The sequence below is a fragment of the Pseudophryne corroboree genome, chromosome 1 (genome assembly GCF_028390025.1).
Source record: "Pseudophryne corroboree isolate aPseCor3 chromosome 1, aPseCor3.hap2, whole genome shotgun sequence".
Taxonomy (NCBI): domain Eukaryota; kingdom Metazoa; phylum Chordata; class Amphibia; order Anura; family Myobatrachidae; genus Pseudophryne; species Pseudophryne corroboree.
In genome coordinates, this window is record NC_086444.1 from 978,575,661 (window position 1) to 978,590,261 (window position 14,601).

Below are 14,601 nucleotides of genomic sequence, written 5' to 3' on the forward strand. Positions count from 1 at the left end.
CCTTGGTCCACTGCCCCTGGAAGCAACACTTTTCTGACACTGCTCCCCAGCCCTGAAGACTGGCGTTCGTTGTCAGAATCTCCCATTCTGAGATCCAAAAGGGTCACCCTTTGTCCAGATGAGATGTCTGTAGCCACCAGGCTAACGACCTCCGTACTTCCAGAGGAAGGACCATAGTCTGAGTTTTTATCATCTGATGTAGACCATTCCATCTGGAAAGAATCAGACGTTGAAGGGGATCGAGTGGAATTGAGCATAATCCACCATGTCATGTGTTGTGACGGAACCAGGGATGACTTCGCCCAATTTAAGAGCCAGCCGGGGCTTTGTAAACAGGCTATTGTCAATTGCAGATTGCCCTGGAGAGTCTCCTGGGAATGAGCCAGGATTAACAGGTTGTCCAGGTATGGGAAAATTATTTTCCACTGATGACTGAGATAAGCCGCCATCACCACCATAATTTTGGTGAACACTCTTGGGGCTGTAGCCAGTCCAAATGGTAGGGCCTGAAACTGAAAATGTTGCCGGAGGATAGCAAACCTGAGATGGCACTGATAGGACGGTGCCATAGGTACATGCAGGTAAGCATCCTGGATATCTAGGGATACCATAAAATCCCCTGGCTCCATGGCCAAGATAATGGAACGTAAAGTCTCCATATGAAAACCAGGCACCCAAATGTATTTGTTCAGAGCTTTGAGATTGAGTGACTGTGTGACCTATTCGGTTTCTGTACTAGAAGCAGGTTGGAATAGAAACCTTGTCCCTGCTGAGCAGGAGGTACTGGTACTATCACCCCTGATTGCAGCAACTTCTGAACTGCCTCCTGTAAAGCCCTGGCCTTTGTTTCCACAGAAGATGGACTGATACAAAAAAATCTTTGCGGGGGGGGGGGGGTGTTTCTTAAAAGTGAGATACTGCTTCTTGCACCCATGCGTCTGTGGTAGACTGCTGCCAGGTCTGTGCAAATAGAAGAAGTCTGCCTCCCACCCTGGGGTCCCCCAGGTGGAGGCCCGTGCCATCAGGCTGATGGCTTATCTTCTGGTTTGGAAGCAGGCCTTCTTGTAGCCCAATGCTTTTTAGTCTTTCCAGATTTATCTGATTGGGACTGTTTGCCATAACTATTTCCTTTCGCTTTTCCTTGGGTCCGAAAGGATCGAAAATCTGGAAAATTAGGTTTAGACTTGTAAGTGCCATACTTCAAATGTCATATACCTAGTAGAATGCAAATGTGGACTATGTTACATTGGTCGAACTTCAAGACCATTGAAAATAAGAATTGCAGAACATTTAAGAAATATCAAAAAAGGCTTAGAAACACATCATCTATCAAACCACTTCAAATCCAAACATAATTGTTCAACTCAGGACATTAAAAGATTTATGGGATTAAAACATGTGAAATCCACATGGCGAGACAAAAATATAGAAATAAATCTTGCCAAGACAGAAATGAGAATCATTTTTTCTCTAAAAACACTGATTCCAACGGGCCTGAATCAGGACTTTGAACTTAAGTGGTTTTTATAACATATTTTTTCCTGTTTAATGCACAATGCACTCTTTTTTCTTGATAAAGTAAAACATAATCTTATCACTAGTCTTTCACTCATAAGGATAAATGTTTATAATTATATTGATCATCATTTCCAAATAAACTTCTCTTTTTGTATGCTATACATCTGAATACTACATTTCCCTATATCCCTAGAGTTCATCATTATGAGATCACTTCCTGGGAAACTTCTCCATATACTTAGAACTACAAGATCCATCTTCCCTAGCGGCGATATGACGACTTCCGGTCGCGGCAATGTGAATTCACGGCCACTTCCGGTCGCAACTACAGTGACGTTATCCTTAAGGAAGAACTTGGACTACATTGACCATCATCCCTAGCGCCGACTTTACCACTTCCGGTCCGGACACCATATCGGCGCTCACTTCCGGTCACGGAGACCGTAAATAACTCAGGATCCTTTAAAAACAGATCAACCAAGTTGAGATGTTATGCCAATACAACCAAGATCTCGACCATATATAAGTTTGTTTATATCTGAGAGACAGACAGATTTTAAAAGAACCCGGAACCGGAAGTGACATCATCATCACTGATCACATATAAGGAACTCATATTCTCATACCCTTATGCCTTGAAAAAGAGTTTTTACTCGAAACGCGTTGGCTAAGGAGGCCTTGGTGCAGGTGAACTTTATGTGCTCCTCTGAGAAGGTAAGACCCCACTTTAAATATATTTAAAATTCGACCCAGAGCAAGGAACCGGAACTTTGCTCTCCAAACAGAGGGTCACCTTGTCAGATCTGCACACTTCCCCTGCTCAATGCTGGAATTTTTTATTAATTTTATAATAATTTTTTACTTGCTTGTATAATAAATTCTTTTGCTGGTTTTTATATCGTGTTACCGGTGTGGTTGATGCAAAGATACCATGATATGAGGATCCACATACGTTCCACTGTGAGTAATGGTACGCCATATTACATATAACAAAGAAACCGCTATATACATCTACCGTCCTCTCACTGAGTAAGTGAGGTACGCTGTAATTAGCAGCCATATTCATATTGTTCACAACAGAGAGAGAATTATACCTTGATGTGCTTCCATTATTGAGATAAAGAAACTGCTATATGCATTTAATTTTCCTCTCACTGAGTAAGTGAGGTACGCTGTGGTTGGACATCATATTCACAATTTTTTCCTATGAAAAATTGAATGTGCTACATAAAAGATACCTTGATGTGCTTCTATTTATTCCTCACTGTGTAAGTGAGGTATGCACATATTCCACCGCCGTCATCAAATAGATCTCCTAACCTAAAAATTACTCCAAAAATAATCCCTAGAATTTATTCACGTTTTATATAAACTGAAAAGTGTTATCTTAAATTTATACACAAAGAACATCAATCAAAAACAATTCCACACATGTGTTTTCCCTTTATTTTTTCCATGTGTCTCATATCCATGTGAACATACCCTAAGATCCAGAAGAAGGAACCACATCTGGGAAGAAAAACCCCCAGTTATAGAGATAAGTATACCTCTGGGTTCCTCTTTCCACTATTTTTTCCATCCTCACAGACACAGTAGCGCCATCTTTTTCACAACTTCCATATTTTTTACTAGAATCATTTTTTGACTAAATTGGGATAAGTCAAATCGTGAAGTAAAGAGGCTGCCACCGTGTCAAATGAAGCGCCAGTAATATTCCAAAACAAACCATTTTCCAAAAGGAAACTTCACTTTCTTAGAGTCTGCTTCTGACTTCAGAATATTGTTTAACTCTTAACCAAAAAGAATATCTCCAGCAAAAGGCAAAGACTCTAGTACCTTTTTGGACTCTGAGTCAGCCTTCCATGTACATAGCCAGACAGCTCTGTGTACTTCTACTGTTGAGGCTGATGACTGAGAAGCTACTATACCCATATCCAAGGCTGCTTCTCCCATAAAGACAGCTGCTTGTTTAATATGTGCAATATGGGCTTTTGTTCTCTAGACGCCAATGAAAAGTCGTCTTCCAATGCATCAGTCCAGGCTGCCACTGCTTTCGCCATCCAGGCTGAAGCCATTGCTGGCATAACAATTGCTCCTGATAAGGAATAAACAGTTTTTAGAAAACCATCTATCTTTCTATCCGTTACATCATTTAATGATGTTGAAGGCAGAGGTAATGTAGACTTACGTACCAACCTAATGACATGCGTATCTACCTTGGGAGCAACCTCCTTTTTCAAACAATCCCCAGTCGGAAGAGGATAATGAGAATTCTATTTCTTCAGAATTCTGAACTTTTTACTGGGTGTAACCCAAGCCTCTTGCATAAATTCCGTCAGCTGTTCTGACTCTGGAAATTCAGTTCTGACTGTTTTGTGTTGTTTAAACAGAGGTGCCTTGGATTTTAACACATGCTCTGCTGCCTCCTCTAAGGATAGAATGGCTTTCATAGCATTAATTAGCTCAGGTACATCTACTGAGCTGGGACCTTCATCCTCGTCTCTGTATGCAGACTCAGAATGCGAGGAACCATCCTCATCATCTGAAGTGTCCCCCTTCCGAAACGTGTAGACTGTGATTTACTTTCCACAGGTCTTTCTTTGTTGAAAGACTGCAGATTCCTGGACTGGATGTGATAAGACTCAGGGGGAATGTTGCATGTAAGGGTTAACTGGAGAACCTATCCCTGGTATGGGAGCTGGCATTATCCGCTCAGTTATACTAGATAATGTTTGTGCAAATGAAGCCCATGGGGGTTCTGATTGAACCTGTGCCTGCCTTTGATTATTAAGGAGGCTTTGGTGAAAGCTATAACAATTCATGCATAATCCAATTGTACCAGATATTGAGAGGTTAACCCTACTGTGCATGACAAACATGATATCAATATTGGTGCTGCTGTGGTGAGTGTATCCTCCTCACCCTTGCCTCTCTTAAGGGGGTACACACAGAGAGATCCGTGCTTAAATTCTAAGCGATCTGACTAGATTGCTTAGATATTAAGGGCCTAATTCAGATCTGATCGCAGCAGCAAATTTGTTAGCTAATGGGCAAAACCATGTGCACTGCAGGGGAGGCAGATATAACATGTGCAGAGAGAGTTAAATTTGGGTGGTTTATTTTGTTTCTGTGTAGGATAATTACTGGCTTTATGTTTACACTGCAATTTAGATTTCAGTTAGAACACACCACACCCAGATCTGCACATGTTATATCTGCCTCCCCTTTAGTGCACATAGTTTTGTCCATTAGCTAACAAATTTGCTGCTGCGATCAGATCTGAATTAGGCCCAAAGCACAGATCTCTCCATGTGTATGCCCATAGCGATAGCAATGCGCGGCGCTCACACTGTCTCTAGATTTGGCATGCATGCATGCCAAATCTAGTAGATCGCTCATTTCACCGATAGGTGAAATAAGCGGCCCCCTGTCGCCCCCCTCGCACTGTGTGCTGAGCAGGGGAGAGATGTGTGCTGACTGAGCGGTCTGTGCTAGATCACTCAGCACACATCTCACCCATGTGTACGGGGCTTTAGACATGGTAAACAAATCACACAACTGTATGGTGTTAACTACACAATTTGTGACCATATTTACTTTAAGCGTGCTACAGTGATATACAATTCAATCCCTCCCTGCCTTGCACCAGCATTGAGGATCGGAATATACAAAGACAGCAGAACTGACGTAAATATAGTATAGAAAAAAGTCAGCAGCCACACTAGCAATCAGTCACAAGTTATACATTAGTATAATAAGCAATATGAGCATATATTCAACTACAGATACATTTCAGGTATGTAGGAAAAACAAATTACTGCATTACCTTGTCTAGGACTTTTAACGTATTTAGTCGCACAGCGAAAGAAACAGCAGTAACAGTTTTTCAGACTCATATGCATCAGGCACTTATCCAACTACTTGTACCCTAATGGTAGGTAGAGACTTGGAGGGTCATTCCGACCCGTTCGCACGCTGCAGTTTGTTGCAGCGGTGCGAATGGGTCGGAACTGTGCATGCACCGTGGATGCATTGCAGCGATGCCGCCAGCTGAAAAAGTGATCGCAGTGGCGATCGCAAGAAGACTGACAGGCGGGAGGCGTTCTGGGGCATCAACTGACCGTTTTCAAGGTGTGGTGAGGTGAACGCAGGCGTGTCCAGGCGTTTGGAGGGCGGATGTCTGATGTCAATCCCGGGACCTTCGTCGCAGGAACCGTCGCACAGGGTAAGTAAGTCTTACCCTGGTCTTGTTTTGCAGGAAACTTTTTTAGCATAGCAGCCCTGCTATGCTATAATACACTCCCCCATAGGCGGCGTCAAGTTGATTGCACGAGCAGCAAAAAGTTGCTACGTGCGATTAACTCGGAATGACCCCCTTAGTGCTATATCATCAGCCTCAGAAGAGCGGTATACAGGGAAACTTTATCTCACTTCCAGGATCGATCAATACTTTATTCAACGCTGAGTGGATCCAGACACAAATAGTGAACACGGACGCCCCAGTGACACAGCCACCTATGCGGCAACTGGGTCAGTTAGATATCCAGCATCTCAGATGGAAGCGGGGAATCAGTTTATGGCGGGAAACTCAGAGGAAATTGGTCATGAACCGGGCGGAGGGGCGACTATGGTAGCGTCTTACTTCTCACTGCTGACATCAACCCCAGGGGTCGCGGCCTCATACTATCCCCTGGAGCCTATGATCCCTGAGGCCAAGCTCTGGCGCACCCGAGGTGGCAGCTGCATCAGCAACTGTTCAGCAGTCTCCATCCCGAAAACAGTGCGGCTGTGTCTCGCGTCTCCCCCCGGCTAAGCGGAACCGACGCCTTACTTTCTCCCTGTGCTCCGGCCATAGCCTAGTAATGTCAGCTGGACTTGCTAGTACATCCACACAGACGCCCGCCGAAACAGCACTGTACACATGGGTAAGCGATGTCGTGACCAGGCGGAGAGTTGTTGGAGCAACTCTTTCTAAGGTGCGTATACAACGCTTTTTAGAAAGATTGCTAAAAAAGAATAAAACTATAACAATAAAATAATAAAAAGCTTATGGCTGCCAAAAACTAGCAGCCCCATGACCATGGTCCGGCTCCTGCCGCAGCAAAGAAAAAACTGAATTGCCTGAGACAGGAGTTGGGGATATAAGACACTGGCCCGTTGTATTCTGGGAGGCCGAAAGCTTTTGATTGATTGGTGGCATTCCGCTGACGCTACCTCATATCCCAGTGTTATCCTGTGGATAAACTGTGGACCCTGCAGGAGGAATATACTGGTTGGGGTGCAGTGCATGACTGTGCATGATCTATGTGTCATGCACTGCACTGTAAAGTATTCCCAATTGCCGGACTGTGGGGGTCATTCCGAGTTGATAGCTAGCTGAAAATGTTCGCTGCGCTGAGATTAAGTAAAAATCCGGCACTTCAGCGCATGCGTATGCAGCGCAGTGCGCACGCACGACGTACTTTCACAAACGCAGATGTATTTTTACACAAGGTCTTCCGAAGCTTTTCAGTCGCAATGGCAGCCACAGAGTGATTAACATGAAGTGGGCGTTTCTGGGTGTCAGCTGACCGTTTTCAGGGAATGGTCGAAAAAACGCAGGCGTGCCAGGAAAAATGCAGGCATGGCTGGCCGAACGCAGGGTGTGTTTGTGACGTCAAATCCGGAACTGAATGGTCTGAAGTGATCGCAAGCGCTGAGTAGGTCTGGAGCTACTCTAAAACTGCACAATTTTTTTTTGTAGCCGCTCTACAATCCTTTCGTTCGCTCTTCTGCTAAGCTAAAATACACTCCCAGAGGGCGGCGGCTTAGCGTTTGCACCACTGCTAATAACTGCTAGCGAGCGATGAACTCGGAATGACCCCCTGTATTGGATGTGTGTGCAGCTTTCCCTGCATATTTCACAATTTTCTTTCCTCCCAAAATCAGGATTGTTGCACCAGAATCAGACAGTTGGTAGACTGTAGGGCTCTCCTACCTCTTCTTCTTGCTTTGACTAATTGCTGTTGCTGGTGACTTAAACTTAGTTACAGCTTGTCTATATCCTGAAATATTGGTGATCGCTTTAGAAAAGAGATATGTAATAATCACCTATTGGAAAGTTGAATAAATTCCCTTGGACTCCTGTCTCCCAACCAGCAATGACATTAAATCAATAGCACCCACATTTACTAATCAGGCCTCTTCCCCCAACCTACCATGACATTAAACCAATAACATTTATACATAATACATTAGCCTCCTATCCGCAAACCAGCCAGAAATTAATCTGAACGTTGACATCACTATGCCTATTGAAACACAGCCAAGACACTAGTAAGTATTATACTTCACAGTTTTGCTCCAGCACTTCCCTATTCATGTGTCTATGAAACCCTGGTTATTGACCTTGCTTGACTTCTGAACAGCTTTCTGTCTGACCCATTTTTTGTTCCGATTTGACCTTAGCTTGTTTCCTGACTATTCTTTGGCATTAGCGAGATCATTCTGTGTACTGACTCCTGTTTGATGACTACACTACAGCATACCATATTAGGTACTAGTTCAGGGGGTGGGAACTGTGCACAATGGCCCTCAATCCGAGTTGTTCGCTCGCTAGCTGCTTTTAGCAGCATTGCACACGCTAAGCCGCCGCCTACTGGGAGTGAATCTTAGCTTTGCAGAATTGCGAACGAAAGATTCGCATAATTGCGAATAGAAATTTCTTTGCAGTTTCTGAGTAGCTCGGGACTTACTCTGCCACTGCGATCAGTTCAGTCAGTTTCGTTCCTGGTTTGACGTCACAAACACACCCAGCGTTCGCCCAGACACTCCCCCGTTTCTCCAGCCACTCCTGCGTTTTTCCCAGAAACGGCAGCGTTTTTCCGCACACACCCATAAAACGGCCAGTTTCCGCCCAGAAACACCCACTTCCTGTCAATCACACTCCGATCACCAGAACGATGAAAAATCCTCGTTATGCCGTGAGTAAAATACCTAACTTTTGAGTAAAATAACTAACCGCATGCGCTCTGCGAACCTTGCGCATGCGCAGTAAGCAACTAATCGCAATATAGCGAAACTCGGCAACGAGCGAACAACTCGGAATGAGGGCCAATGTGCAGCAAAGGCCAGATTGCTTTGCGAAGGTCCCTGGCGAAAACTAACAGTGCATTATACTCATTGCCCCTCTTCTAGATAGTGCAAATCCCTATTTGCTAGATTAGAATCCATCATTCTGATATATCGTGACATGGAGGGGCAGCAGCCAGCACACAGCTAAATTTGTGAATCTTTAAAAGACTGAGAGGGTCTTTCCAACCTTATTGGAGATATGTCTCAGGTCACATCCTTATTTCTACTAGGTCAGCCATTGCACAGTACTGGGAATCCTAATACCCAAGCCCAGTCCCCAGATTATAGCATATGTTCAGAAGAGTTATAACATGGTTGCCATTGGATTTAAATATTCCACATTCACCACTTCCCCTTTGATTAAGTGGAGACTGTGGTTTAAGTATTGTACCGCATCCTGGCCATCGGCAAGGCCCACCATCTGTATCTTTTCAATAACAGGTGGTGACTATCCCAGTACTAATATCCTCTTTTTTTTTGTTATTTTTTTATTAATTTTGTTGCTTTGTGTGTCTCACATTTGTTATAGCCAGAGGTGTAGCTAGGTGCAATGGTGCCTGGAGCAAGGGTATGTTTTGACGGCCCCCTCCCCTGTACTGAATTGGGGGCTTGGCTAACATGTGTTGGCATGTTACATTTGAAAAGAAAAAATATGTAAATATACTAAATTGGTGACAGGGCCGGTTCTAGACCTTATGGAGCTCAGGGTGAAAGTTTCCTTTGGGTGACTCCCATGTTTAAAATAGGGACAGTGCATACCAAAGGCAAACAACAAAAATGTAGGGGGTGGCTTTATGGGGAAGGGATAGTACCAGTCCATTATTCACATTACACCACACAGTAGTACCCCTTATACACATTATGCCACACAGTAGAGCACCTTATACAATTATGCCACACAGTAGAGCCCCTTATACATGTTACACCACAGTGTGGAGCCTTTTAAAAGTGTTACACCACAGTAAAGCCGCTTATACACATTATGCCACACAGTAGAGCCCCTTATACACGTTACGCCACACAGTAGAGCACCTTATACACATTACACCACATCGTAGAACCCCTTATACACGTAAAATAACAGAGTAGAGCCACTTATAAATGTTAACACCACAGTATCACTGCTTATACATGTTAAAAATCACAGTAGAGCCATTTATACACATTATGGCACAGTAGAGCTACATATACACGTTACACCATGGTAGAGCCCCTTATACATGTTATGCCATGGTAGAGCATCTTATCCATGTTACACTACAGTAGAGCCGCCATTGAAGTAGTTGTATTTAACCATTTGCTTGTTTAATTCAGATAAATTAAGAACACTATATATGCCCTGAATGACCTGACCTCACAACTCCCCCGATCGCTCAATTAAAATAATGTCCCAAATGTGACCCCCTCCCCAGACCTGATAATCCCTCAATCTCTAAATGAAAATTATGGCCCAAAACGATAATCTCCCAATGCCTCAAAGAAAATAATGCCCCAAATGTGACCCCACCCCGCCCCCCTCCTACAGACTTGAAACCCCTACAAACTCTCAATGAAAATAATGCACCAAAACTGACCCACAACTTGAAAATCCTCCAATGCCTCAATAAAAATAATGCCCTAGAACTGCCATCCCAGACCTGATAATCCCACTATGCCTCAATTAAAATATTTTCCCAGAATTGCCTTGGTGGCAGAGAGAACTGTGCTGCAGCAGCCTGAGGGGCAGAGAGAGGAGCTGCAGTAGCCTGAGAGACAGAGAAAGGTGCTGCTGCTTCTAAATTCAGCAGCAGCAGCATCTGGGGCAGAGTGAGGTGCTGCAGTATCAATATAGAGTGAGGTGCTGCAGCAGCCAATGCAGAAAAAGGTGCTGCAGCAGCTGGGGCAGAGAGAGGTGATGCAGCACCTGAGCAGAGAGAGATTATGCAGCAAGTGGGCATACAAACATACAAGAAGAATCATGCGGGGGGGGGGGTCGGGAATGGGCGTGTGGCCACACTCCAGAAGGGGTGTGGCCACTGAAAATGGCCCACAGTGCCAGTTACATTGCCCCACAGTGCCAGTTACATTGCCCCACTCAGTGCCAGTTACATTGCCCCACAGTGCCGGATACATTGCCCCACAGTGCCGGATACATTGCCCCACAGTGCCGGATACATTGCCCCACTCAGTGCCAGTTACATTGCCCCACAGTGCCAGTTACATTGCCCCACAGTGCCAGTTACATTGCCCCACAGTGCCGGATACATTGCCCACAGTGCCGGATACATTGCCCCACAGTGCCGGATACATTGCCCCACTCAGTGCCAGTTACATTGCCCCACAGTGCCAGTTACATTGCCCCACAGTGCCAGTTACATTGCCGTTACATTGCCCCACAGTGCCGGATACATTGCCCCACAGTGCCGGATACATTGCCCCACTCAGTGCCAGTTACATTGCCCCACAGTGCCAGTTACATTGCCCCACAGTGCCAGTTACATTGCCCCACAGTGCCAGTTACATTGCCCCACAGTGCCAGATACATTGCCCCACAGTGCCAGTTACATGCCCCACAGTGCCAGTTACATTGCCCCACAGTGCCGGATACATGCCCCACAGTGCCAGATACATTGCCCCACAGTGCCAGTTAAATGCCCCACAGTGCCAGTTAAATGCCCCACAGTGCCAGGCCCCACTCAGTGCCAGTTACATGCCCCACAGTGCCAGTTACATTGCCCCACAGTGCCAGTTACATTGCCCCACAGTGCCAGTTACATTGCCCCACAGTGCCAGATACATTGCCCACAGTGCCGGATACATTGCCCCACAGTGCCGGATACATTGCCCCACTCAGTGCCAGTTACATTGCCCCACAGTGCCAGTTACATTGCCCCACAGTGCCAGTTACATTGCCGTTACATTGCCCCACAGTGCCGGATACATTGCCCCACAGTGCCGGATACATTGCCCCACTCAGTGCCAGTTACATTGCCCCACAGTGCCAGTTACATTGCCCCACAGTGCCAGTTACATTGCCCCACAGTGCCAGTTACATTGCCCCACAGTGCCAGATACATTGCCCCACAGTGCCAGTTACATGCCCCACAGTGCCAGTTACATTGCCCCACAGTGCCGGATACATGCCCCACAGTGCCAGATACATTGCCCCACAGTGCCAGTTAAATGCCCCACAGTGCCAGTTAAATGCCCCACAGTGCCAGGCCCCACTCAGTGCCAGTTACATGCCCCACAGTGCCAGGCCCCACTCAGTTCCAGTTACATGCCCCATTTGGTGCCAGTTACATGCCCCACGGTGCCAGATACATTGCCCCACAGTGCCAGATATATGCCCCACAGTGCCAGGCCCCACTCAGTGCCAGTTACATGCCCCATTTGGTGCCAGTTACATGCCCCACAGTGCCAGATACATTGCCCCACAGTGCCAGTTACATGTCCCACAGTGCCAGTTACATTGCCCCACAGACAGTGCCAGATACATGCCCCACAGTGCCAGGCCCCACTTGGTGCCAGATACATGCCACCCCGTGCCGCCGGACCGCCCCCCCGTGCCGCAGGACCCCCCCCCCCCCCCCGTCACTTACCGGCCGGTGGCTTCTTGTTGCTATGTGAGGGGAGGAGAGCGCAGCGCCTCTGCTTCCCCTCGCCGCTCCAGGTCTCCGGCGGCTGTCTGGCGCCGGTTCGCTAGCCAATCAGAGCTCGCGGACCGGCAGCCAATCAGGAGCCAGTCCGCAAGCTCTGATTGGCTAGCGCCGGAGACCGGACACAGCAGCGCTGCTGGCAGCGCTGCTAGTGCTGGCAGCGGCGGTGAGGGGAGGGAGAGACGCTGCGCTCTCCTCCTCTCACATTTAGGGTTGACAGGGGCGAGTGGGGCATGATGCCCTGGACGCCGGTGGTGCCCCCCTCTCCTGGGCCTGCCAAGGCGCCCAGGTCACGTGCCCCACTCACCCTACCCTAGATACGCCTCTGGCTGCATCACCTTTCTCTCTCTCTCTGCCCAAGTTGAAGCAGCTGGGCTAGACGAAAAGAGAAGTGCTTTAGCAGCGGGGGCAGAGAGTGGTGCTGCAAGACAGAAGTAACCCTGCTGCACAGCTACAAGCAGATAGTGAGACATATAAAGAGGGTGGGCAGAGCTCCGGCATGTGATGGCTATTAGTGTCTCCTGCTGTCGCTTCTGGCCTGCCCTGTACCCTACCTAGTCCGAGTCAATCGCTGCCTGTACAGAAGCCCGTGGCATAGTAGGGGGGTGGGGGCTAACAACGTTGCGCCCTCTAACATTTTCGGCGCCCGGAGCTGCCCTTGCTACACCCCTGGTTATAGCCTGTTCTTACCAATTGCATAATTTAACTTAGCCTTTGTTGGCTGTATTTTCAAAATGCTAATAAAAATGTGACAAGGTAAAACACTGAGGGTCTGATTTAGAGGTGGACATAACTAAACACAATGCTGATGTTGGTGAAGTTGAGCAATTATTTGCTATTGCGCATGTGCTCATTTTCCTGAAAATGGGCATTCTCGGGGCAGTGACTGGGATGTAGTCTGAAGTGGATGCAATAAAATCAGCCTTGTGGGTGTGTCAGTGGAAGCGTTCTGCATTCTCAGATACATAGCTGCTTACACAGAGGCCATGATGAGATGGAGACACTGCATCTGCCCTAGGCTGGTTCAAGTGCAAATAACGGAATTACACCATGTATGAGCAATGAAAGTGGACGTCTCAGGCCTTGCACTCTCAAGCACACACTAATGCACAAGGGGAAGGCTGACACTGGCATTTGCATGAAAATGTCCCATGCAGAACTACTAATTTTATTAATGAAGCCTTGCCACTTTCCTCATTATGTAGAACGCTGTTTAGGCTCATTTCTAACATCAGGAAACATCAGGATTGCTTTCCTTATGTGTGTGATTTAAGGTCCTAAGTCAGCATGGAACGCTGCTGCAGCAGCATTTGCATGATGACGCCATGGGCAGTGTGTGCACGTGCAGAAGCCGCACTGCATGTGCGCACACTGTGACGGCATCTTACATCTGCTAACACCTCTGCCTGATTGACACCGAGAGGTGTTTGTGGGACGGGAGGGGGCGTAGCGGTGGCATTTAAGGGGTGTCGCGGCGGCATTGGGGGGGGGGTGCATTCCAGACAACGCAGGCATGTCAGGACTGTTTGCGGGGCAGGCCGTGGTGGCTGCATGATGTCAAACTCAGCCACAGCGACCTGAAACATGGCGGGTAGCCGTCTGCCTTCGCAGCTAGGCTGTGTAGTCAGAGGCCTACCCTAAACATGCAAAAGCATCTCCGCCGTGCAGTGCTCTCGTATGTGTATGTATGCTGTATCCGGCATGCGGGGCGGACTTGCCCTATGCTGGGCATCCCCCAGCATGTCAGTGTAATGGGTCGTAGATGTGCGATTTTTTGCACATCTACGATCCATGCTGAATTAGGCCCTAAGAACTCTCCTTTACACTGGGCAAAGTGTGCCTTTACATGGAGCAAAATAGGTCCCATTAAAAGTTTAAGATGGCACCCAATCTTTGCTAACTAGAGTACACGTGTCCTCATACCCCACCGAGCTTAATATGCCATGTTGCGTAAGTGAGCCGCACCGAGCAGTGTAGAGACTTTTTCTTTGTGTCGTATTTGCACTGCAGATGCAGCAAAACGTCAAACAATCCAGAAACACCAGGGTGTGATTTTATCTGCACAAGAATTAGTTTTAATTATGTACAAAGTTGAAGCACAATAGAACTTGCCGTGAGAAAAAGCAGTCACTGCATTGTAGCACTTTATCTACGGATTCAGACTCAGGGGCAGATGTATTAAGCCTGGAGAAGTGATAAAGAAGTGGTAAGTGGACGGTGATAATGCACCAGCCAATCAGCTCCTGTCATTTATCAAACCCGTAATGATTGGCTGGTGCGTTATCACCCTCCACTTATCACAGCTTTATCACTTCTCCAGGCTTAATATATC